The sequence below is a fragment of the Odocoileus virginianus genome, chromosome 11 (genome assembly GCF_023699985.2).
Source record: "Odocoileus virginianus isolate 20LAN1187 ecotype Illinois chromosome 11, Ovbor_1.2, whole genome shotgun sequence".
Lineage (NCBI taxonomy): Eukaryota > Metazoa > Chordata > Mammalia > Artiodactyla > Cervidae > Odocoileus > Odocoileus virginianus.
Window position 1 is genome coordinate 30879193 of NC_069684.1, and position 22570 is coordinate 30901762.

General features: G+C 51.3%; 1 protein-coding gene and 1 long non-coding RNA gene across 6 annotated transcripts in view; one reads left to right on the top strand and one right to left on the bottom strand.

The window, feature by feature from the left end:
- The window catches only part of AJAP1 (adherens junctions associated protein 1), a 136233-nt gene that overhangs the window by 67623 nt on the left and 46040 nt on the right, over positions 1-22570 (top strand). The gene's annotated exons all lie outside the window — the stretch shown is intronic.
- On the bottom strand, positions 10610-21923 carry LOC110127092 (uncharacterized). 2 transcript variants are annotated; one of them, XR_011490148.1, is made up of 3 exons: positions 21837-21923; positions 12390-13790; positions 10610-10953 (listed from the first exon to the last, which is right to left on the bottom strand). It is a non-coding gene; the product is annotated as an uncharacterized lncRNA (long non-coding RNA). The 2 variants fall into 2 exon arrangements; XR_011490147.1 differs by having other exon boundaries at positions 12390-13793; positions 21837-21922.

The window sequence follows — 22570 nt, forward strand, 5'->3', positions numbered from 1 at the left end:
GAGGTATGTGGGATCTTCTTGGGATTGAACCTGTGTTTACTTCATTGGCATGTGTTTTTTTTTTACCACCAAGCCACTGGGGAAGCCCTGGGGAGTTGTTTTATTTATTTATTTTTTCTGTAGAAAACTGTTTAGAAGGGGAATGCTATGTTTTCCTTTCTTTCTGTAGCACAAACATTGGTGGGCATAGAAAGGGCAGGTGGCTGGTGATGTGAAGCCCTGTGAAGTCTATCAGAAGGTAACATTTTATAGAAACACTACTGGAATTGTCCAAGGGCCATAAAGTGGTTGGGAGAGCTCTCCTAGTTTTAGTGTGATGGTTAAGAGTGATGAAGCCTGATGCCAATTCCTGGGTTCATTTGTATTAGTTGTTTGAACCAGGACAACTTGCCTCTCCTCTTTGTACTTCAGTGGGAATTACATAATAAACCATCTCATGATGTTGTAAAAATTAAGTGAGATAGTATATGCCAGATGCTCAGTGCCTGTCACGGAACTTCCCTGGTGGCTCAGCAGTTAAGAATCTGCCTGCAATGCAGGAGAAGCAGGAGACTCGGGTTCCATCCCTGGGTTGGGAAGATCCCCTGGAGGAGGGGGTGGCTACCCACTCCAGTATTCTTGCCTGGAGAATCTCATGGATAGAGGAGCCTGGTGGGCTACAGTCAAAATAGTTGCAAAGAGTCAGATATAACTGAAGGGGCTGAGCATGCCTGCACAATGCCTGTCACGAAACAGCTCCTCAGGATGCGTTTGTTGCTGTTAATATGATAATGATGATGGTGGTAGTGACAATGACGATGATAGAGATAGTAATGATAATGATGGTGCTGGTGATAGATGTTGATGATGGGGATGATGGTGGTGGTAGTGATGATGATGGTGATGACAGAGAGGGGGATGCTGGTGAGGATGATGATGGTGGTGGTGACAGTGATAGTGATGATGGTGGTGATGGTGACTCTGGGGTGATGGTGGTGGTAGTGATGATGATGGTGATGATAGAGATGGTGATGATGCTGCTGCTTAGGATGTGATAGTGATGCTGATGATAGGGATGATGTAGATGATGGTAATTATGATGATGGAGATGATGGTGCTGGTGGTACTGGTGGTGATTGTGATGACAATGATGGTTATAATTCTTAGATGATCACTGGCTTTCTGCTTCACTTGCTCTTCTCCTGGTGAGTTCACTTGATGAGGTCATTAGATGAGGTCCCCAGGCTCTCATCACTGACCTTGGAGCTCTGAGCAAAGATGTAGATGATGCTTAGCCAAGAGCTGCTTGGGATGGAAAATCACCTGGCTCAGGTTCACGGAAGTGTTGAGCTCCAGCCTCACATGATGCTGGCAGAGGCTGCATGTCAAATGGTCAGAAGTTCACCTGAGGTTGGAGGGAAGGGCTCCCCACAGCAAAGTGCCTTCCTCCTGTGACAGCCCTCTTGCTGGTCGTGTTCCGAATGTAGAATCACAGAGTCTCCCAGGGGGGAAAATGGAAAGTCATTTCCCAGGCTTTAATCTCGATCCTCGGAAAGGGAGCCATGGGGAATTTAAGGCAGCTGGTGTCGGTCCCCGCCTTTGCCCACTGTGGGATCTCCTGGGCGCTTGGCTACAGTTGTTGTTTCAGCCTCTCCGTCGTGTCCGGCTCTTTGTGACCCTGGATTGCAGCACGCCAGGCTTCCCTGTCCTTCATCATCTCCTGGAGTTTGCTCAAATTCATGGCTACAGTTAGTACTCAGTGAAGATTTCCCAGCCCTGCCAGTCCTTGACCCAGCCTGCTGGCCCCTGGCCCCCTGCCTGCACAGATACAGCTGACCCTTTCCCTACCGGCCCTCATTCACAGCTCTGGGAAGGTGCACTGCCCAGGAAGCCAAGGTCCCCATCGTCATTCAAGCTTTGTCCCCATTTGGATCAATCACAGATTCGTGACACCCGGCAGCTCAAGGATGCAGTGGCTCAGACATCCTCCCGGCTCTGCCTGGTGATTTTTACATTGGAATCCACTCATGCGTTTCCAAGGGTGATTTCCAGGTTGCTTTGTCCTTGTCACCAGGGGCCTTCAGTGTCCTCCTTGTGGGGTGGGCTGGTGTCGTCTTCTGTCACCCTGATGATCATCTGACTTGAACCGGGAGTGGGGAGACCTTGGGACCAAGTTGTATAATGATGGAATAGTTTCTAGATGCCAGAATTGGAGAAGGGAGTGAGAGGCAGATGGAAGGGACAGAGATGTGGTCCTCCCCTTCTGTTTGAAGCTGCGATGGTGGTTTAAATGCTGAGCCCCTTTTAATTAACTTGCTGGGTGTTTGCTACCAGGGAAATGAATCCGTCCTTAATTTAAAGATATTTGAAGCAAATGACTCATGAACTTCAAAAGTTTTGAGTGGCTTAATTGGTATAAGAGCACCAACGGACAAATGAGCATGTGGAGCTTTGCTAAACATGCTAAACTCTATAGATGATGAGGCTGGTTTTCAGGGTCTTCATTGGGACCTCTGGGGTAGATGGGGTGTAGCCTGTCCTATTGGAAGTGGTTCTGCAGTGACCCGTCCTGGCCACAGGCAGGGAGCCAGTGTGGCTGCCGACAGTTCCTGGACCTGTCCAGCCTCCCCAGGCACTTCCTTGCTTTTGCTGAGCAAAGCTGTGTTCACACCAAGTGAATAAATGAGCTCTGACTCATTAAAGCCGACCTCGGATTCTCCTGGAGATGACTGTCACTGGGTTTCTTTTATGCTCTTCACATGCTTCCTGCTCCAACCTATTGCAATTAGTGCTTCTTAAGTTCTCTTTCCCTCAGGGTTTCGTTCCCCTTCTAAGAGCACCTTGGGATCAGTAAGGTTCTTCAATTCTTATGGAACCCAGGTGCCTATACTGCACTTTCCGTCTGGAAGCCAGGGTCTTCCACACCCCTGGACTGTTGTCCTCGCCAGGCTCTGGGGAGCTGCAGGAAGAGGCCTGGATTGATGCCTCCTCACCCTGGAAACTTAGTGTCCTCTAAGGGTGTCCCCAGGGCTGCCGGCCACCCAAGGCCTGGGGGTTGCAGGAGACACACCCTATAGGACATATCTCCGCTCCATGGGAACTGCACTCACAGATCCATCTGATATACCGTGGACTGCTGAGTTTATGATTTCATCCACTCACAGGGGAATGATTCTAAGTATTGTGATTCAATATTAGATAGAACATCATTTTTAGCATTTTTATTTGACTATGTTAAGGGAACCGGTCTCGAGTTTTCTAGCTTCTGATCAATTGCTCAGGAAACTGTTCATTCCTTAGTTGACATTAAATGTTGCACCTTGGGGTGGAGAGGGGCCAGGAAATGGAAGACCCATCCCAATGCCCTCTTTTCAAGGAGTTTAAAAATCTCTCTCTGGGAAAGCCAGACAGGCAAGGGCACAAGAGAGGCAAATGACAGTTAAGGACGCTAGCGGGCATGTCACAAACACCACGTAGGCTACAGCTCAGCTGTTATTGTGCAAACGTGGATCGGGGAGGAAGCCTGCCAGCCGGGGGGCTGAGCAGTGGGCCCAGCAGTTCTCAGGTGCAGGCGAGCTCTAGGGTCAGCAGGCAGATGCTGAGAAGGGGGTTTCAGAGCCACCATTCAGGGTGAGATGTCACCCCTCCTGTTCCCTCCCTCCCCCAGCCCAGGTGTGGCCCTGGGTTATAGTAATGTGAAATGGCCCAGGTGAATACATCTGGGCAGAAACTGTGCCCTCACCTGCAGCAGGTAGGTTCCCAGTGAAGCCCAGGGCTCCCTAGAGACCCCGCTCAGATCCAGAGACTCGGTTCCAACTGCCTCTGGGTGGCGGACGTGCCTTGTGGTCACCAGGCCTTCAGTCTTTGCTTTCCATGTGGTTCAGCGACTTAAGTCTGCTGCTTGTTGTTGTTTAGTTACTCAGTCACTCCGACTCTTTGCGACCCCATGGACTGTAGCCCTTTAGGCTCCTCTGTGCGTGGAATTCTCCATCTCCTACTCCAGGTGCTCTTTCTGACCCAGGGATCGAACCTTAGTCTCCTGTGTTGGGGACCGATTATTTACCAGTAAGCAACCAGGGAAGTCAAAGTCTGTTGTTAGGAGGTGATGATGGGCGGTGGTAGAGGAGGAAGCTTACTTTTCTAGAAGTTTTCTTCAGCAGCAGGGATGCTGAGTCTGTCTAGGGAGCCGCATGGGGGATGAAGCCAGAAGTGGGAGATGTTGGGGGTGTGCAGCAGAGAGAGCCCCTGCCCTGACCAGACCTGCCCCGGGCCCTGGCCACCCGCCTACAGGCCGGTGGTGTGTCCTCAACAGTACATGTGACCTCAATGGGTCCTGGCTCCCCTGCCTGCATAGCTGGGAAATGCCTTCTGCCCGCCGAGGCCATCCTGAGACTTGACCATGTTGACCCTGGTGGAGCGCGGAGCTCCTGGGAGGGCCTGGGTAGCGCTGACGTGATGGAGTCCACCTCCTTTGGGGGATGGAACAGTGCCAGTACTGGGAGAATGCTGCTTATTTTATGTCCTTCAAATGCTCCCCAAAGGTGTTGACAGGAGGAGGAGGGTGTTCAGGTGCCCGGCCAGCTCTTCAGTGACCTTTCTCTGCCCTGGAAGGGTTTCAGCAGCCGGAATTACCCCCTGCCTCCCAAAAAATCAGCAGAACCTGCCAATAAGGCACATCAGCAGCCCATGTGTGGTTTGGGGGACATCCTACCTGGGGGAGGTCACGGGCTGGACTGTCCTTTCATGATGGCAGCTTGCTTCTCTGCAGACACCCCCTGCACACTTCCCCACCCCCCAGTAAATAGCCAGGAAACACTGCCCATGCTCCATGCTCGGCTTCACTCTCCTTGTTCTTAAACTGCCTGGGGGTAGGGGAGGTGGTGCTGATGTTGAAGGAGGCTGGTGGGCCTGGGCCCTGCCCTCCTCACCCCCAGGCCAGGGCCCTTTCCATGGCTCTGGGGAGGTCGGGGCCCTCCCCACCACACACCCCTGTTGCCTGAAGCTTCAGGACATCCTGATTTGAGGGGGGTGTGTGCTTAGTCACTCAGTTGTGTGTGACACTTTGGGCTGTAGTTTCTCTGTCTATGGGGTTTTTATAGACAAGAATGCTGGAATGGGCTGCTGTGCCCTCCTCCAGATCTTCCTGACCCAGGGATCGAACCCTGTCTCTTGTGTCTCCTGCACTGGCAGACAGAGATTTGGGGGAGTCGGGTCCGGAGTCCAAAAGGAAGCTGACTGCCTTATTCATTAGGATAATCTGGGCCCATGTGTGAGGTCCAGTGATAAAAGAACCTTCCGTTTCCTCTTGGGCCTTGAAGAAGCTCCATTGTGGTGGTGGGGGGTGCTTCACCAGTAGAGCCCAGCCGGGGTGGATGGAAGTTTCATATGCCCACATGATGTGATCTCATACATTGTCCGGAAGGGCCAGCAGCTCAGGCCCTGGCCAGGACTCTGGGGGTGTGTCCTGGGGCTGAGAGCAGAACCCCTGAGAGGTGCACGCCTGGGTCCCCTTCTGTCTCCACCTGCACATGTGGGGGGATGCCAGTGTCCTCTGTGGAGACAGGGCAGGAGGAGTGACTTGAGGGGACAGTAGTGACTGGAGGAAGCTGGGCCAGGTGGAAGATGCCGGGAGCAGGAGAAGGAAAGACCAGGGCTCTAGGTCAGGACCCTTGCTCCATCCAGACAGAGCCTGGGTTCCTGCTACACATTTGCCAATGTTCCCTTAACTCACTTGCGATGTACCTTTCTATAGAAAGTACAGCCTGCCAAAACCTTTGGTTCTAAAAACTCGTGCAGTGCCCTGACTGATTCAGAGGCAACACGACGGAAGGTTACTTAGAATAAACGCTGGTCTATGCACGACTGGGAGGCAGAAGGAGGGGCTCAAAGGGCCCCCCACTCTCCTACCCCTGGCCTCACCAGGAACGTGATGCCACATGAGCTGAGATGGGTGTGTCTTTCTGGGCCTTGAGGCCAGTGACTTTCTGAAATGGGGAGCAGCTCTCTGGGACAGATTAATACACCTTCCTTCCGATGTGCATGGTGGTCGAGTTCTGGAAACTTTGGTGCTTCTTAACATCATGCAGAAGCATGGTGGATCTGTGCATGGAGCTGAAGGAGGCGCTCCCGGCTCAAGTGTTCAGAGCCCAAACGTGCGGCAGGACAGGGCATCTGTAGTCACTCAGAACAGAGGGCCGTCAGCGGACACATGTCTGTCCGCGTCCTGCAGGATAGGCGGCATCCCAGCCTCACCCAGCCAATGCCAGTCGTCATGACAACCAAGCATGTCCCCACATTCCAAGATGCCCCAGTCCTCTGAGAATCCTGAATATCCCAGAGGTAGCCTTGCACCCCGTGAGTCCCAGGCCCCTCCCTGACCCACATGCTGCAGATAGATGGGCCAGCTTTCTTCTGAGCTTGAGTGTCCTGGGGCCAGAGCATTGAGTCAACCCAAACTGGGGGCAAAAACCAAGAGAAGTTCTTTCTCTCCCAGTTCTGGAGGCCAGAGGACCAAAATGGAGGTGTGGGCAGGCCATGCTTCCTCTGGAGATTGGGGGGACCATCCTTTCTGCCTTGTCCAACTTCTGGGGGCTCCAGCATCCTTGGCTTCTGGCGGCATCCCTCCAGTCTCAGCCTTGTCCTCACAAGACTTCTTCCTTCTGTGTGTGTGTCTCTTTTTATGAGAACACCTGCCATTGGATTTAGGGTCCAACCTGATAACCTGGATGGTCTCATCTTGAGACTATTAATGTAATTATACCTGCAGAGGTCCTTTTTCTAAATAAGGCCATATTGACAGGTTCTAGGAGTTAGGCTGCCTTGGAGGGCTACCATTCAGCCCTTTCCAGTGGGAGGGCTTTCGTTGGCTCTGGCTTGCGGTTGGCAGTGCCTGGGGATTTTCTCCTGTAGAAGCAAGGAAAATGCAGCTTCTGTCCATGCTGGTCTTGGCAATGATGAGGGCCTCATCTGTGGCCCTTCACTGGGTGAGGTGAGCTTGGCATCGTCGCCTGGTTAAGTAGTTGGTCAATAGACATAGAAGAATCCATTCCAGCTGCATCCCCTCTACCAGGGCTTTGCATCCACCACCTGCCCAGTCAAGCTGGTTCTTGGCTTCTCTGATGGCTTAAGTAGTAAAGAATCTGCCTGCAATGCAGAAGACGCAGGAGATGCGGGTTTGATCCCTGGGTTGGAAAGATCCCCCTGGAAAGATCCCCCTGGAGAAGGAAATGGCAAATGGCAAATCACTCCAGTATTCTTGCCTGGAGAATCCCATGGACAGGGTTGCCTTGTGGTAGCCTTGTGGGCTGCAGTCCATGGGATCTCAGAGTCAGACATGACTTGAGCAACTTGAGCACACACTTGAGCACACACACACTTGCCAAATTTACAGAGCATTCCAGGCTCTTTATGCTGCCTTCTATCTGTAAGCTGATACAAATGGCAGCCCCTTCACATATGGAAGTCAGTTTCTCCTCTGTGAGGGCCTTTACCCGAGGCTGGAGGCAGTGCTGGGTGTGCAGAACGGCCGTCTGGAGTTCCCCCTTTGACAGTCTTCTCTAAGCCACACCAGAACTGGCCCTGCTTCTGGCAGAGACTCCATCGGAAATGAGCCCCTTACTCTTTCCTATGAGATCCAGGCTTTATTGGAAATGTATATTCTGCCCCAATGGGGACTGGGTGGACATGTAGGAGGCGTGGACCCCAGCTCCGGGGCTGGCACCACATCCAAAAATGTGGTCAGTTGTCAGCTGCCTGTTTGGCAACACTGGGGCACACCTCTGGCCAGCGGAGGACTGACAGATTAGTGGACATCAGACTGGGCGCTGGTCCCAGAGGCTCAGGAGGCGATGAGCTGCCATGGATGACGATGCATGACCAGCAGCACGCCAGCTCTTCTGGTGTCTCAGCAGTAGCTGAGGACGGGCTGGTGCCACCAGCCCATTATTAGGAAAACTGAAGCATCCGGGCAATGAACACACTCTAGTCTGCCCTGCTGCCGCCATGAGCTTCTATGAGGTGGGCACCATGCCGGGCAGGTGGAGAGGGCAGGGCGGCTTACATCCTCAGGGTGTCTTAAAGACTCGTGCCCACTGTCCTTCTGGCCAGATCCTCAGATACAGGCTACAGTCCATAGGGTCGCAAAGAGTAGGACACGCCGAAAGCGACTGAGCACACATGCTGGCCACAGAAGCAACTTTCCTGCAAATGTCAATCTTGGCCACTTCTCCTCATGGAGTTTTCCACTCCACCTTGGGCCTGGGACCCTCACTGCCCCTAGCCCACCCTCCTGTGGGCTCTCTGTCATCAGAACCAGCCTTGCTGGACCTGTCACCTCTGTCCGGGCTGCAGACCCCCGCCAGTCTCTCCATCAACCCCTAATGGTCCCGGGGCCTGGGGACCCCCAAGGCTGCAGCTGCTCCCACTCTCTTCTCACCCTGCCCAGCTCAGGGCCCATTGTTCTCTCATGTCCCAGGAAAAAAAAAATCATTGAAATAAATTGCACATCAATAGTTAGAGATGGATCATTAATTAATACACTGAGCTGTCTCGGCTTCCTACCCGTAAATAGCACCTCCAGTGAATGAATAAGTGGCCTGGCTCCTGACCTCAGTGCTGACAAGATCTCCCTTTCGTTGGTCAGAGTGAGAGGAACCCTGGACAGGGTCTGTGTCCCCCTGGGGGTCACACTCACTGGGGCACTCGGGTAGTCCAGCTGCAGTATGTGGGCTGGGCTTCTCTAAATCAGTGACCTCTGCAAAGACTGTATTTCCAAACAAGGGAGCAACCTGAGGTCCTAGGGATTAGGTCTCCAACTGGGCTTTTATGGGGGACACAAGTCAACTCGAAAAGCTTATCATTGGATTTAGGGCCACCTAGATAATCCAGGATGATCTCATCTCGAGATCTTCAACTTAATCGTATCTGCAAGGACCCTTTTCCCCCAAGGAAACTCACATTCCCAGGCACTGGGAGGCTAGGACTTTAGTGTGTGTTTTTTTTAATTTTTGCTTATTTTTAATTTGAGGAAAATTGCTTTACAATATTGTGCTAGTTTTGTGCTATACATCAACATGAATCAGCCATAGGTGTACATTATATCACCTCCCTCTTGAACCTGTGTCCCATCTCCTACCCTATCCCACCCTTTTAGGTTGTCACAGAGCACTGGTTTGAGCTCCCTGCGTCTTTATAGAGGGGCAAAGTTCAACCCATAAAAATTTCCCCTTCTTCTGGCTCTTCCATTGCCAACCAAAAACAGCTCCTCTCTCCTGTCTGTATGAGCTTCCCAAGTGGCGCTGGTGGTAAAGACCCCGCCTACCAATGCAGGAAACATAAGAGACGCGGGGTCGATCCCTGGGTCGGGAAGATCCCCTGGAGGAGGGAATGGCAGCCCACTCGAGTTTTCTGGCCTGGAAGATCCTATGGACAGAGGAGCCTAGGGGGCTATAATACATGGGGTTGCAAAGAGTCAGATGCAACTAAAGTGACTTAGCATGCACAGACATTCTTGTCTGTGTGGCCCCACTAGAGCAAATCCTTGAGGAGGTGGGTGTTTAGTAAGACTGTTGCAGAGGGAAGGGCCTCCTTATCACCAGGAACAGAAGTTTCTAGAAGTTTCCTTTGATCACATGTGGATTGTTTAACAACCTGTTGGAGGAGGAGATGGGAAAGAATAGAGGCATGTCTGCTGCATGTTTGCGGCAGAGGTTCTTGTAAAGTTTGCTGTTGTTGTTGACTTTGGCTTTGGGAAAAAAATGACTCTGCAAGACACTGAAAGAGAATTCTAGGCAGCGAGCTTGGCATAGCCAGTCCAGAAGCCAGGATTAATCTTGCAGCTCACCTAGCCTAGTGCCTGGAGAAGAAGTAGGGGATGGGAAGCACTTACTTTCCTCTTGATCTCATCTCATTTTTGCACATTTTAAAGACAAGCAAAAACATGAGCCACAGCTTCTCCTACTGGATATGTCAATCCCTGGCAGGCGTGCTGTGTTACCTGCTGGTCCAGACACAGGAACAATGTGGGGCCTCCTTACTCTGCAGCTGGAGAGGGTACCATGGAACCCGAGCCCCGCCTTTTGGGCCAGAGCCAGAGCCTGAGGGGAGGATGCCTCCCCCAAGGAGGAAAACACCTTCCCTTGATGAGGCCACACCTGTTGGATGGAGGCAGCCCTGTGCTCCTGTAGAAACAGGCATTTCTGGAGCTTCTATCAAGTGCAGGTGGAGTTGGGCATCCAAAGGTGTGCAGAGAAGGACAAACACTGCAGCCGCCTTCCACACTCTGTCCTTGAGCAGTTCTTGTCCCTTGAGTGGCTGGATCAAACTTTGCCTGCACTCCTCCTTTTCCTCCAAGGAGAAATTATGTCATCTTCCTTGGGTACCTCTCTTTAGTTTCACTCATAGATTCAGCTCCCAAAATTAAAAGACAATTAAAAGAACCAGAAGTGGTTCTTCTGCTACAAGAACATTTTGTTGTTGTTTATGGAAGTAACTGAACAGCTGACATTTGCTCAGACTCTTTCCAGATGTCATCTCTGGGGAAGAGCTACAGCCTCCTCTTGGCATTTTAAGTGCCCCCCAAGAGCTAAGAAAAGTAAAAAAAGATATCAAAGCATCCTTTTGTAGGCTTTATATTTGACTTTCTTTGTCAATGATATCTGAATAAAGCTGAAGAGAAAGCAAAGATAAGTTCATGACAAGGCAGGCAGGCAGGTGGAGGGACCGTGGGCACAGTCAGCCTGCCATCATGTCAAGTCAAAGTTGCAGGGACAACTTGAGAAGGAGGAAGAAGCAGGTGGTTTAAGGGACCACGGCCCCAGAGCTTAGTTGGCGATGTATGGAAGTTCACGGGGCAAGCTCGTTCCAACACTGGGTGCTATTTGTATGGATTTCCGGAAGGACCAGCTCCTGAAGAGTCTCAGCCTCCTTGGGGCAGCAGCAAATGAGCTCAGACAGTGGCCTCCTAGCCTGGAGCTTCTAGAAAAAAAGACAAAGCCACATCAGCTCTGGAATGGTGCCCTCTCCCCATTCTTTGTCTCAGGTCTGAGCCTTCCTGGAGTACTGGGGTCTCAACATCTGCCAAGAGGCTTTGGGGGTGCATCACCAGCAGTGTCATCTCCAAGCTGCCCATCTTCTGAGTTCCCTCCCTGGAGGCCAGCGCTTCTCTGTCTAACCTCAGCTGTGATAGCAACAGAGGGGGAGCCCCCAGAGCCTTGGGATAGCCAGGAATGGACATGCCCTCCAGGGAGAAAGGCTTCAGGGGGAGAGTGATGTGAGTGTATTCCCCTGCCCCAGGGGTTGATGGAGTGCATTTCCACAGCCCCCCAGGGTGCATTTCAGCCATACATCTGCTCAGAGGGCCCCTGACACATGGGTCTGGGGACAGATGTGTCCCCCTCTTCCCCAGAAAGCCTGAGAAGAGGGTTGCATGGTGAGGTAGGACCCTGGGGGTGAGAGTGTACAGAATAGGCCGTTGCAGGTCCAGAGAACTCTGATGTCATCTCATCTTATTTATTTGACTGGTCAGGGTCTTCACTGCTGCGTGGGACTTTTCCCTAGCTGGAGTGAGTGGGGGCTACTCTCTAGTTGCAGTGCACAGGTTTCTCATTGCAGTGGACTCTCTTGTTGCGGAGCACAGGCTCTAGAGCACTCAGGCTTCAGTGCTTGTGGCATGTGGCTCAGTAGCTGTGACTCCTGGGTTCCAGAGCACAGGCTCAATCGTGGTGGTGCACAGGCTCAGCTCCTCCATGGCATGGGGACTCTTTCGAGACTGGGGATCGAACCAGTGTACCTTGATTTGCAAGGTGGATTCTTAACCACTGGACCATTAGGGAAGCCCCCCGCTCATCTTAGGACTGGGCCAAGATGCCATGTGGCTGACCTGGGCAAGTCAAGCCTCCCGGGAGGGGGTGGGGGAAGGACTGGCATGTGGATGCTGAAGAGAAGCATCTTGTCCCAAAGTTCTGCTCCCACCCCTGCTCCAGTCCACCAGCTTTCACGAGTCCTGGGAAGTTGTGCTGGGTATGGCTGGGGCTCGTAGGGGAGGCCCCTCAGAACTACGCTTTGCCCACAGACAGCCTCATGAGTGCCAGCATAAACAAGAGCGTCACCCTCACTCCGGGTGGCCCGTGGTGCGTGGTGCCATGCAGTACAGAGCAGCTTAGTAGAAGCAACTCAGGAGCGAGGCGGCTCACTGCTCCCCGTGAAGGACCTGGGCTGGGCCTGGAGCCCTGGGCCTCAGTGTGCACTCCTGTAAAATGGGGTGACCTCCCTGCCAGGCCTCCCTTGGCATGAGGGTAATGGACGCTGGAGCTCCTCATGAGATACACTGCATTGCCATCCTTTCCAGAGCATCCCCAGGAGATCCTCAGAGAACTTCCCTCCCCAACATCCATCTCAGTCTGGACATCTACCTGTGGCCTCTCCGGCTCCAGTGTCCTCACGGATGAACTGAAATAGGATCCGGGACTCTTCTCTGCCCAGCGGGGTATTTCAGAGAATGTTGGCATGGAGAACAATTGAAAAGCTGTTGACATACTTTTACCTCGGGAATCTTTGTGGGATTTCCTGGCCCCCTTGCTGTGGGCTGCTCCCAACCCAGTCTTTCCCCTTCTGCTCTTGGTGAGTTGAGCTCACGGGGCTTGACTCAGTTTCCCTTGATTTAGTTATTTTTGACTGTTTATTGATTTGGCTAAGCTGGGTCTCAGTTGCAGCTCTTAAAGCTGTAGGCTCTTTAGTTGCAGCATGTGCGATCTCTTTGGGAACTTGAAGTTGCGTTATGTGGGACCTAGTTTCCCCACCAGGGATCAAACCCGGGCCCCATTGCATTGGGAGTGTGGAGTCTTAGCCACTGGACCACCATGGAAGTCACTGACATTGTTTTATAGAAATGAAATGCTCTCTTCAGACGGCATGCATGAGGGAGACTGTGGCTCTGTCTTTGTGCAAGGCCCCAGTGGCCCTGAGAACCATCATCTCCAGATCCCTGATGTAGAAGCAGGGAGGGAGACAATGTCCAGGGGAATCCCTACTGCTTGTTCTTTCATTCATTCATTCTTTCAAACCTACGGGAATATATGGAGTGCCCCAGTCTGTGATCAGAGCTGGGGCTTTGACAGTCATCGGAATAGTCTCTGCCAGGCCCTCAGGTCTTCAGGGAGTCCTTGACTAGCCCAGTGGGAACCAAATACAACTGAGCAGGTGCCTGCCCTGTTCGGAGAGGCCGTTCTGGTTGTTCCGGAAGTGCGGTGAGGAGGGCTGACCCTGCTCCCAGGCACAGGAAATCCAGTGGGCGTGACCTGCAGGGAAGGTCCAGGGTGTCCTGACCCACTCCTGGGTGTCCCCTCCGTGGCCCAGCAGGGGCAGGACGAGGCCACTGTGACTTGTGCCACTTCCCAGATTCCAGAGAAGATTCTAGTGTTGTGATCTGCCCACAGCCATCGTCTGTGTCAGCCAGAAATAGAACGCGGAAGAGTCTTGCTCTGATTTCTGTGCTCATAATTCTAGGGCAAGCTGCCCTTATGAAATGTGGATCAAAGGAGTCGGGGTGGGAGTGGGGAGGGCAGAGCAGAGCAGTTCTCTGTGAGGGCTGTGCCGTGATCGCCTGGCATCGCCGAAGCGCCAATTAGCTGCATTTATAACCCATCACGTCCAAGTATCGACTGGGTTCAGCCCAGGGAAAAAAAGCGGGAGCAATTTGCTAAAGGCCCTTTCAACCATGACAATGAAAATCTACATACGGACTTGCAGATCTACAGAACCTTAGGTGCTGGTTCCGGGGGCAGGACCGGAAGGTGCCAACTGGGGTGCTGCACCTACTTGGAAGAAAGCCACACATTATGTGAGCCCCAGAAAATGGCGGGGGTGTCCAGTGTACACCTCCTGCCTTCAATATTAATAATTTAGATGTACCTCGTACCCACCAAAAGCCAAGTGCTTGGCTTGAATTAAATCTTGTTGAACCCACAGCAGTTTTCAGAGACAGACACTCCTCTGATCCTTATTCAGCAGTGGCAAAACCAGAAGCACAGAGAGGTTAAGTGACTTGCCCAAGGTCACACAGCCTATATGGATTGGAGTCGGGATTCTGGACTTCAGGGATTGTATTGTAATGCAATGCACCTTGTTGTCGATAAGTCATGTCTGACTCTTTGCAACCCCATGGACTGTAGCCCACCAGATTCCTCTATTGATGGGATTTCCCAGGCAAGAATATTGGAATGAGTTGCCGTTTCCTTCTCCAAGTGATCTTCCCAACCCAGGTATTGAACCTGGGTCTCCTTCATTGCAGGCAGATTCTTTACCACTGAGCCACCAGGGAAGCCTAATGCACTGCACTAGCCTGGGCCTTTTCTACTTCAATCTTCTCAGCAACTCTTTGGAGTCTATAGTACAGACTAGAAAACGGAGACTAAAAGAAATTAAGGAGTCTGTGACTGTCACCAAGGTTGACCCCAGTGCTGGCCTGGCCCCAAAGGACTGCTGTTCCCAGTGCCCTGGGCCTCTGAGCACACACACATATAGAGTCCACCGTCCCTTGGCTATCCTTGCCTAAGCGTCCTTCTGAATCCTCCCACCCTGGGGCCCTGGCCTGCCCCCTCCTCTTGGCCCAATCAGACCCATTCTCAGGAGGCCTCTGTTCTCAGCGGCTAGAGCCCAGCTTCTGTTGCTTCTCCCAGAGGTGCTGCGGCCCCGGGAGGTCCCAGCGAAGACGCTTAGAGCATCTGAAGAATGGGAGGGGGCGACAGTGCGTGAGAGGAGCAGGAAAGCCCCCACACCCCAACATTGCAGCACCCCTTAGCAGCTTTGGGAAATGCAGACCCTTTCCCTAGCTGCCCAGGGACCAGCTGCACATCCTCAGGCAGACGGAACCAACGACATCCCCATTGCATGTGATCTCATTCTCCATCTCTCCGGGCAGAGAGACCCACAGGGCTGATGCCCCGTATGATGTGTGAACTCTCCGTGAGCATCCTTGGAAGGAAGAAGAAAGGCAGCCTCCAGGAAGGGCCAGAGTGGGGCAGCTTTCTCACCTCCTTCTGCACAGGTTCCAAGGTCCAGGGGCTTCCTCTGCTCCCAGAGCCCAGGAGGGTGCCTCCCCTACCTTCCTGTGTCCCCATCAGAGGTCATCTGGTCCATATGTGCTGTCTGAACCTCCACCCATCTTTGCTCGGTACATGGACAGGGGCTCGGCTAGTTAGTAGAGGTGGGGGCCTCCCCAAAGGCCTTCAGTGGGATCCAGGGATCCTCACTGCTAGACAGAGAAGCTGAGAAGAGCCGTTTGGGTTCAAATCACTTCAGACTGGATAGCATCCTGTCTCCTGTCCTGACTCTCTCTTCTGGGAGCGGGAGGGATGGCGTGAGGCACACAGGGTCCCAGGGTTGGGGCTCTGCCTTAGAGGAGTCTGTCACGCCACCACCCTGGGAGGTACTCAAGGGCAGGCGTGATGTGTTGGGGGCCACCCATCCCTGCGTCTCTGGGTCAGCAGCCAGCTCTGCCTGACTGTCTCCTGAAGGTCCTAATTCTCTGTCCTCTATCCTGGCCAACCCCGGCCAATCCAGGGGACCAGGCTTAAGAGAAGAGGGCCAAGTCTCCTCAAGTCCAAAACCCAGCTCCGCCGGGTCCTTGCTGTGATCGCCTGACTGCTCTGCACCTCACCTTTCTAACCTGTGGAATGGGGATATGAAAAATGCCTGCTTCATAGTGCTGTGGGGGCAAAAGGAATCAATACTTGTAAAGGGCTCAGAACATGCCTGGCACATGGGAAGAACACAAGGGTTTATTCCATACAGTTCATAAAATAGCTTGCATACAGTGGCATTACTACTCCCCTGCTCAAGAATCATCAACGGCTCCCCACTGCCTATGAAGAAAGAGCATGCTCCCTCACTGGGCTCAAGGTTGCAGTCACCTACACGAATGGCCTACAGGGACCCTCCTCCTTCCAGGCCTGTCCTCTGCCTGCAGGAGGCGTCCTGCTCCAGAGGCTCTGGCCACGGATATTCCCCAAACACAAATCTCTCTCTAATCCCCTGTAGCAGGAAGTGATCTCTTCCTTCCCTTCCCTGCTGTGCTTGTCTACAGAAAGTACTGCAAAATAAGACTGAAATGAGACCCTCCCTCCCTAGCTATCCCCAAACCCCATCTGAGCTGAGCCCTGATAAGCTTTCTTTTTTCATCCTCCATGTAGAACATGGAGAGTAATTGTACCTCTGGTGCTCTGTGCGTGCGTGCATGCTAAGTTGCTTCAGTCGTGTCTGACTCTTGGCGACCCTATTGACTGCAGCCCGCCAGGCTTCTCTCTCCATGGGATTCGACACAACAGCTGGGTGACAGCTCCTGGAAGCCAGGTGACCATCCCCCCGTGTTCTTGTGTTTCCCAGGCGAGAGTGTTCACCTGAGGTCTCATTGCTGCCTGCCGAGTTTTCTGGGGAAATAAGTCAAAAAGTTAATTTGATTTTGAACAGATTCTTAAATCAGTTCCCGAGAGGCAGAGATCAATTTGCATTTTATTTTTTCCTACTGAGTCATCTTGGCTGGTATTTCACACGAGTTGTTGGTATTTTCCGTGTTCTCTCACTGCACAGAAATGACCCTCTGAGCATATTTTTAAAAGAAGAAGCCATCTGAAGATGGGAAGGAGGCAGCGGGTTCTTCTGTATGTGTATCTTCTGTTCCTGACGGCACAGAGGGTTGCAGTGGCCTTTGTCTCCGACTTTGAGTTGTGTATTTGGTCAAAGGAACATTTGCTTCTGCTTTTCCACCAGAGTTCAGCATCTCTTCCTATATCCTTGGCCACTGAGTATCTCCTAGAGGTTGTTGTTGTTGAGTTGCTAAGTTGTGTCCAACTCTTTGTGACCCAGACTGCGGCACTCTGGGCTCCTCTGTCCTTCACCATCTCCTCTGGCATTTGCTCAAATTCATATCCATTGAGTCAGTGATGCTGTCTATCCATTTCATCCTCTGCTGAACTCTTCTCCTTTTGCCTTCAATCTTTCCCACCATCAGGGTCTTTTCCAATGAGTCGTCTCCTCACAGAATACTGGAGTGATAGTCATTCCTTTCTCCAGGACATCTTCCTGACCCAGGGATCAAACCCAGGTCTCCTGCATTTGCTGTTGAGCTACCAGGGAATCCTCACCTACTAGGGGCAGGTATCTGCTAGTACAGATCCTCCCCCAGCTTGGGTGTCCCCATGCAGAGCTCAGATGCCCTCATCTTGGAAGGTGGACAGGATATGATGGGCCATAGACCCCAAAGAATGGAAAGCAGGGACTCGAGAGATATTTGTCCACATATGTTCACAGCAGCATGATTCACAACAATTGAAAGGTGGAAGCCACTTAAGTGGCCCTGGATGGATAAACAGATACACAAACTGGTCCATCCATGCAATGAAATATAATTTAGCCTTATAGAAAGAAGAATGCTTGCTGCAATACTGATGAACCCCAAGGACACTATGCTTAATGAAACAGTTCAGTTCAGTCACTCAGTCGTGTCTGACTCTTTGTGACCCCATGAATCGCAGCACACCAGGCCTCCCTGTCCATCACCAACTCCCAGAGTTTACTCAAACTCATGCCCATCGAGTTGGTGATGCCATCCAGCCATCTCATCCTCTGTCGTCCTGTTCTCCTCCTGCCCCCAATCCCTCCCAGCATCAGGATCATTTCCAATGAGTCAACTCTTCGCATGAGGTGGCCAAAGTACTGGAGTTTCAGCTTCAGCATCAGTCCTTCCAATGAAAACCCAGGACTGATCTCCTTTAGGATGGACTGGTTGGATCCCCTTGCAGTCCAAGGAACTCTCAAGAGTCTTCTCCAACACCACAGTTCAAAAGCATCAATTTTTCAGCGCTCAGCTTTCTTCACAGTCCAACTCTCACATCCATACAATACCACTGGAAAAACCATAGCCTTAATAAGCCAGTCATAAAAAGACAAATCCTATATGATTCCACTTATATGATGCCCCTATAGTCATTGAACTCTGAGAGACAGAAATTAGAAGGGTGGGAGTCAGGGGCTGTGGGGAGAGAGAAGGGGAGTTAGTGTTTAATGGGGACAGAATTTTAGTTTGAGAAGATGAGAAAGTTCTGGTGATGGATGGTGGGGATGGTATCTGGACAGTGTGAATATACTTAATGCCACGGAGCTGCATGCTTAAGGAAGATGAAGATAGATTTTATGTGTATTTTTATCATATTTTTAAATTATTTATTTTAATCAGAGGGTAATTACTTTACAGTATTAGGATGGTTTTGCCATACATCAACATGAATCAGCCATAGGTGTACATCTGTCCCCTTCATCCTGTACCCCCTCTCCCACCTCCCTCCCCCACCGCATCCCTCCAGGTCATCACAGAGCACCTGGATATCTGTTTTACACTGGATACCTGTTTTACACTGGATATCTGTTTTACACTGGATATCTGTTTTACATATGGTAGCTAATGTATATGTTTCGGACATGGAAGCAACCTAGATATCCATTAGCAGATGAATGGATAAGGAAGTTCTGGTATATATACACAATGGAATACTATTCAGCTGTAAGAAGGAACACATTTGAATCAGTTCTGTTGAGGTGGATGAACCTAGAACCTGTTATACAGAGTGGAGTGTCAGAAAAAGAAAAACAGATACCGTGTATTAAAACATATATATTGAATCTGGAAAGATGGCACCAATGATCCTATGTGCAGGGCAACAAAGGAGACACAGACGTAAAGAACAGACGTTTGGACTCAGTGGGAGAAGGAGAGGGTTGGGTGATTTGAGACAATAGCATTGAAACATATAAGTTTTTAAAATTTTAAAAAAAAGGACTTACAGGTGAGGAGTAGGGCATCGTGCTTCTGGCCCCAAATCTTCATCAGAAGCATTGGGAGCAGAAAGGCATTCTGGGAATTCTAACTGCAGAGTCACCATCGGACTCCACAGCTTCAGAGAAGGTGTGGTCTCTCTGCCGATGCACGTGGCTGAGGCCATTCCAGGGTGTGTCAGAGAAGGGCAGTGGCTGGTGGGATTGGAGATCAGCCTCCTGCGGGGGACAGAGCTGGGCAGACAGGCAAGGTTTCTCCCGGGGATATGAGAGTGGAAAACTGAGGATTAGCTGCAGGGGTGGGTTGCATTTGCGGGTTGTGTTGGTTTTCTGGGCCTTCTGCAACAAAGTGCCACAAACTGGGGGTGGGAGGGGGACTTACAGAAGCAGACATTTATTCTCTTCCAGTTGTGGAAGCTAGAAGTCCGAAATCAAGGTGTGGGCGTGGTCGAGCTCCACCCCCGGGGGTTCTAGGGGATGGTCCTTCTTTGCTTCATCCAGGCTCTAGGGGTCAGGCTGTTTCTTGGCTTGTGGCCTCTTTCCTACAATCTCTGCCGCTGTCTGCATTCGGCAGCATCTCCTTGGGTGTGTTGTGTGTCTCTCTTCTTAGAAGGGTTTCGTTACAGGAAGGGGGACTACTTCAGGAGCCCAAGAGTGGATTCTTATCTAGCACTTGGAAATGAATTGTCTGAGGAGACACCTGATGACAAAGCAAGAGACTTTATTCGTGGCTCGCAGTCTCGGGTTTTATGGTAATTGGGTTCATTTCTGGATTGTCTCTGGCCAGTCACTCTGACTCCGGATCCTTCCTGAAGGCATGTGCATCACTTGCTGGTGGATTCTGGCAAGGAGGATTCTGGGAAGTTGGTAGGACATACGGATTGGCATCTCCAGTCGTTAAGTCATGTCCAACTCTTTTGTGACCCCATGAACTGTAGCCCACCAGGCTCCTCTGTCCAGACAAGAATACTGGAGTGGGTTGCCATTTCCTTCTCCAGGTGATCTTCCCTACCTAGGGATCAAACCTGCGTCTCCTTCTTGGCAGGCGGAATCTTTACCACTGAACCACCTCGGATGCCCCTTCACTCTTTTGGATCTTTCTCTAATTGTTCCAGTTGGTGGTAGCTTGTTAGTTCTGCATTTCTGACCAGGACCTCCTCTTATGACCCACGCAGGTGGTTACTATGGTGCCTGACCAGGGTGGGTGGTTTTGGTCAGTGGTTCCCCTAACAATACCAGTCATTGCATGTAGGACATCCCCCTAATCCCAGTGTGACCTCCACTTAATCGCATCTTCAAAGACTCTATTCCAAATAAGGTCACATTCTGAGGTTCTGGGTAGATAGGAATGGTGGGCGCTGTTTAACCCCCTGCAGAGAGATTGGTACAGACTCAGGGTTTCCCTTGTAATCATCAAGACGTCTCCCCAGCTATGGGGCCCAGGAGCAGCAAGTCTCTAGCCTGCATTCTCTGCTGAGGCGCAAGGCCTCCTTGAAGAGATGCCTGATTCCAGGGCTGGGGCAGGGAAGGAACAAGCCAGACCTGGAACCCCTTGTACCTGGGGGTAAGAATGTACTCCCAGAACTGACGGGATGTGTCCCAAAGATGGAGGCCAGCTTGAAGGGACTCCCGCTGGCCGAACTTGAGACAATTCCAGGTACAAAACAAGAGAGGAGGGCATAACCTGATGAATAAAGTAGGGCTGCCTGGGTGGATGAAGAAATGAAGAGATCCCATCTTTTGTTTTTTAATTTTTTAAAATTATTTGTTTGTTTATTGGCCGTGTTGCATGTGGGATCCTAGTTCCCCAACCAGGGACTGAACTCATGCTCCCTCCTCTGGAAATGAGGAGTCCTAATCACTGTACCACCAGGAAAATCCCAAGGCCCCTCTCTTGATGGCAGGATGCCAGCTAATAAAGGCAGAAGGAACAATAGCATTAAACAATTGCTACCTTCACAGGTAGCTCAGTGGTAAAGAATCCGCCTGCCAGAGCAGGAGATGCAGGAGACGTGGCTTCAATCCCTGGGTCGGGAAGATCCCCTGGAGGAGGAAATGGCAACTCACTTCAGCATTCATGCCAGGAGAATCCCATGGAAAGAGGAGCCTGTGGGGGTACAGTCCAGGGTGTCCCAAAGCACTGGACACGACTGAGGACTAGGCATGCAGTCAACTCGCACATTCATAGTGATAATTAACTCAGACCAGAAGTATTGATGAGTGGGTGAAGGTTGGGAGAGCCACAGGACTTTACATCTTAGACTGTCTCCCAGAAAATGCTGATTTTCACAAAGGTAGGGGAGTAACTTTGCAGCAGAGATGCTCGGTGGACACCACCTGGGCCCCGTGGTCCTTGCTGCCCTACCAGGGACCTTCTGCTCTGGCCAGTGAGAGTCACAGAGCACACAGCCTCACTTTGTGACTTCCCCTTAAATCCACAAATCGGGGGACATGTTGGTCAAATCAAAATCACTTGCTACAAAATGCCTAGTTATTCTGTTTTCTTAAAAAATGCTAAGCTTGTGAAAGTCTAGGAAAGACAGGAAAAATTTTCCCAATGGAAAGAAACTAGAGATGAGTCAAAGCCAAAAGGGACGAGTGGTCTGGGACTGGATCTTGTGGCAGGACCATTGGCAAATCCCGGGGTGGCCTCTGGTTACAGGCATGTGGGCTTGCCCCTTTCCTCTTAAGTCTGAAATTGTTTCAAAATGAGAAGTGAAGTAGCTAAATATAAAAACCTCTCACCTTTTGCAACCCCTCCCTCAGCCTCTCCCTGCATATGTGCACACAGACACAGACAAGAAAAGTGTTCCTGTTGTTGGAATCAACATAAGGCGTAAGGGGAACATTGTGACCCGTTGTCAGTTAAAGCACAGCTCAGGGACAATACTTGCACTTCTTGTTTTTTTTTCCTCGAAGTCCTGGAATTCAGAGGCCATTCCTACATGAGTTGTTTCCTTGTAGAAAAAAAAGGTGAGGCAGTGATGGGAATGATGACTGTCCCTCTGAACGATATTTTAGTTTCCAGTTACCTGAACAGGTAGATCGGGTGTGCTGGCACGTTCTGGGAGATGCCCCTCAGGTCCCATGTGCCTGGAGACCCTGTACTGGTTCCATAACTGCCTCCAGAATGTGACTGCGGGGGAGGGGGTCCTGAAATGTGGCCCCAGGATGACTGCAGCGCTCTCTCCATCCACACCAACAGCTACCCCCGGCTAGGTGTGAGAGGCTTTTGTTAAAAAGGAAATGTGTTCTCTGCTGTGGGACCCATGGGGTCATCTGGGCTCCTTATTGTTAGGTTATAAGAATATCATCAGAGGCCCTGGGGCTATAGGATGTGGGACCGAGGTCCCTCCAGCAAAGGTTGGAAACCCAGCACTGCTTAGCCAGGAACTTGTGTGCAGTGGGGAGGCAGGGGCTGAGGGAGGAGGCCCATGATGGGGTCAGGAGACAGCATCTGAGTTTGTAGAGAATGGAGGGAAGGGGGCTCTGCACGGTTGGAGAAACAGGGAAAACAAACTGTATGGAAACTGCAGGTATCTGTCTGCTCTCCTCAATTACACACACTCCCAGGTGTCTGTGTATTCGCTCATTCATTCATTCATTAGCAGTAGGTCATCAGGCAAATGCTGAGGCTTTGCAGGGAGCTCAGGCTCTGTGGACAATATGTGAACAATTCCCTCCAACTCTTCCCCCCAGCCTTCCCCAAGGAGTTTGTCTTTTAGTTTTTGACCTAAACCCTTAAGTGCTCTGGGCAGTTGGAGCG